Source organism: Canis lupus, chromosome 7 (assembly GCF_048164855.1).
Source record: "Canis lupus baileyi chromosome 7, mCanLup2.hap1, whole genome shotgun sequence".
In the NCBI taxonomy this organism is placed as follows: domain Eukaryota; kingdom Metazoa; phylum Chordata; class Mammalia; order Carnivora; family Canidae; genus Canis; species Canis lupus.
In genome coordinates this window covers 6,963,376-6,967,201 of record NC_132844.1, presented here as the reverse complement: position 1 = coordinate 6,967,201, position 3,826 = coordinate 6,963,376, and the positions used below count along the sequence as shown (strand labels likewise).

General features: G+C 39.9%; 1 non-coding gene across 1 annotated transcript; it reads left to right on the top strand.

Annotated features, from left to right (window-relative positions):
- Positions 1–2,019: 2,019 nt before the first annotated feature.
- Positions 2,020–2,126, top strand: LOC140637418 (U6 spliceosomal RNA). Its single transcript, XR_012034537.1, has one exon. It is a non-coding gene; the product is annotated as a U6 spliceosomal RNA (small nuclear RNA).
- The last annotated feature ends 1,700 nt before the right edge of the window (positions 2,127–3,826 follow it).

Below are 3,826 nucleotides of genomic sequence, written 5' to 3'. Positions count from 1 at the left end.
GTGATCTTAGAGGAGAACTCTCCAGAGGGGCAGAGGAGTGAAGGTGAGAGCTTTCCACCACAAGGAGGAGAGTGGATAGAACCCCAACCAGAACTTCCTGTCTGGTGAGAAGCCAGGTGGTTGGGCCAGACCCCCCTCAAATGCTTCCTGGAGTGGGCAGAGAGCCTGGGAGCAGACTCAGAGAGCAGGTCCCACTAACGCCGCTGGGACACCTACTCAGGCCGCCATGAAAGGTCTACCAGGACCTGAACTTGAGAGAAAGTTCCTTCAACAAAGGATAAACTTTCTTCTAAGACATCTGAACTTGACAGATGAATGACATTCAAACTCAAATACACCATCCTTATGTGGCCGCGACGGCAGCTTACTTGGTACTTTTCTCTGCCAGGGTTCGCTGCAACGTACGTGCAGGCCTCACACCTTGCTAGTCTGAGAACCTTAAGCTGTCTACCTCAGACTTGCCAAATCTGTCAAACTTTCATAGGTTTCCTGTCATCTTCCTGTACCCCATGTTTGCTCCACTTCCAGCTGTAGATGTAGGAGAGGCAATAATCAGATTTAATGTCTTGTGAACCCTAAAACACATTCTGTGGGGGTTTTAGTATTAGACTCGTCTAGAAAACTTGACTTTCTGTGGACATGCCGAATTGCAGCAGGTAGATGTAATACAGTGATGAATGTATTACATTCTGGTTATTATATGCTGGTTCCATAAGGCCTTGGTTTCTTTAAAGTACCACATCAGTATTTTAAAGTAATTTGTATTTAAGATTCCAATTACTGGCATTTATTTTTTAAAAAAAATGTTTTATTTATCTACTTATGAGAGACATGGAGAGAGAGAGGCAGAGACACAGGTAGAGGGAGAAGCAGGCTCCCTGCAGGGAGCCCGATGTGGGACTCGATCCCAGGACCCCAGGATCACGATCAGAGCCCCAGGTAGATGCTTGACCACCGAGCCACCCAGGCATCCCCAATTACTAGGCATTTAAAATAGATTTTTCTAACAAGTGGACATGGGCCCAGGCTTACTTGACTAGTTTTCCCAAGATGAGAAATGGAGTGGATGGACCACTAGCCCAATGCCATCTCCCCAGTCTGGTCAGCTGGGAGCATTGCATTAACTCTGCCTTCATGTCTTATTTTCCTTTAGAAGTGATTTGTTGGCTCTTATAATAGGATTTTAAAAACTGTGGCCCCAAACTCAATTCTTACTGCCGACTTTCAAAAGAAGAGGGGAGGACTTCCCTCCTTCAACTGGCAAACACAGCCTGTAAAGTGTTCAGCCCAGCCCCTATGTCTTCGGGGACCTAAAATCTACTTGGGAAGAAGAAATTAAAAATAAATAAGAAGGACTTTGATTGCAAATCTATTTAGCTTTTTTTATTTTGGATTCTTGTTGTCTTTTATTTCTTGAAATATATTAAACACACTTATTTTCTGTGTCTGCTTATTTTAATACTCCAAATCTTTGTGTATCTGATCTTATTTTTCGTTGTTGTTGTTGTTGGTTTGTTTCTATTTGCTCTTACTTATACAGGCATGCTTCCTTATTTGTTTTGTTTTCTGATTGTAAACTTCTGTTTTTGAAGTTTATCTGTGGGTATTCTTTGGGGCCTAAGTTCAACATAATCTTCTGAGAGGATTTGTGTTTGTTTTGCCAGTTGTTTGGAGCACCCCAAACTTGGACTTATTTAGTTTTAAAAATTCCATAGTATCTTGAATTTAGATCATAATCTTCCATGCAGACCACACTACAGTTATGAACTCTCAAGGAAGAACTTATATCCCTTTTTTGTTTTTCTCCATCCAGCATCAGGATCAATACAGGCAAACTTTCCAGGGGTTCTGGTCTGCACAGCAAATCAACTTTACATTCATCTTTACTTTGGCTCTTTGGAATTTCAGTTTTATGAGATTTTTAAAAAATATGTGTTTTATTTTATATGAAATTATTTTCTTCCAACTTTATTGAGGTATAATTGACATGCACTATTGTGTAAGTTTAAGATTATAATGGTACTCGCTTTGGCAGCACATATACTAACATTGGAATGATCAAGAGAAAATTAGCATGGCTCCCGTGCAAAGGTGACATGCAAGTTTGTGAAGCATTCCATTTATTTTTTTATTTTTTTATTTTTTTATTTATTTTTTTTCATTTTTTTTTTAAAGAGGGGGTATAATGTGATTATTTGATATGTGTATGTATTGTGCAATGATTGTCACCATTGTGTTAGTTAACCCATCCATCACCTCAGTTATCCGTGTGTGTGTGTGTGTGTGTGTGTGTGTGGTGAGAACATTTAAGATTTACTCTTTCAGCAACTTTCAAGTATAAAATACAGTGCGGTTAACTATAGTCACCATGCTGTACATTAGATCCCCAGAACTTACTAATCTTGTAACTGAAAGTTTGTATCCCTTGACCAACATCTCTCCATTTCCCTCACAAAAAGCCCCTGGCCATCACCAATCGACTCTGTTTCTATTAATTTGTTTTTTTTAAGATTCTACATATATATATATATATATAAAATACAGCCTTTCTCTGTCTGACTTCTGTTGCTTAGCATAGTGCCCTCAAGTTTCATCCATGTTGTCACAAATGGCAGGACTTCCTTCTTTTTAATGGCTGAGTAATATTCCATTGCATATATACCATGTCTCCTTTATCCCTTTATCCTTCAGTGGACACTTAGATTGTTTATATGCCTTGAGAAATATGCCTTGGGTATTGTGAATTATGCTGCATTGAATATGGGGGAGGTACAGATATCTTTTTGAAATAGTGATTTCATTTCTTTTGGACCTCCAGAAGCAAGATTGCTGGATCACACAGTTGTTCTCTTTTTAATGTTCTGAGGAACCTCTTTACTGTTTTCCATTGTGGTCATGCCAGTTTAAATTGGGATCGGTTCTTACTATGCTCATGATCTTGGGTTTATCTTCTGTGTCTCCATCACTGCACCTGTCAGTGTGGAAGCTCAAGAACACTGCAGTTTGACAGTTCTAGGAGCTTGCTCACGTACTAGGGGGGGTCTTACTTGGACTTTGTTCTTTCTTCCCTTTCTTGCCAGCTCAATGACTCATTTAAAAAAAGTAGTAAAAAACTCATCCAACTTTGGTTTTCATCAAAAGGTTTGTTCTGGGCATCTACTCCACATATTAAATTGAAGTACTTTAAAAATAAGGTCAGCTGGATGCCTGGGTGGCTCAGTCAGTTAGGCATCTGACTGCTGATTTTAGGCTCTGGTCATGATCTCAGGGTCAAGCACTATGTTAGGCTCCTGGCTCAGTGGGGAGTCTCTTGAGATTCTCTCTCTCACCCTCCATTCATCCCCATGCTCGAGTGCTCTCTCTCTCTAAAATAAACAAATCTCTCTCTCTTTTTTTTTTTTTTAAAGAAGAGGTTAGACATGTATCATCAATTGCTTAGCAGGATTGAAGTAGTTTCTCAAATGCTTTTGTTTCCTTCCCTCTCTGTTCAGAACAAATCTTTGTCTTCAGAACACCAGACAGTGGCCGAGTGGAGTGGGTGCAATGGTGTGCTAGCAAACTGACTCTCAGGAAAAAGAAAACAACAAAACCCACAAAAGAGTTGATTGTTAGTGTTGACCAATTTCTATGGAGTAACAACTCCCATAACAGTCCATTTCAAGGGACCAATTTGATTCACTGAACAAAGAGTTGGGAAGGGATGTGCACAGTTGTTTTTCATGAGCTGGAATGAGCCAACCCTGCCATGTTCCTGTAGAAGTAGAAGATATACAAGTTAGGGTGGCTAAGTCCAATCTCTAGAGTCCATCAGGAGACAAATGAAGAG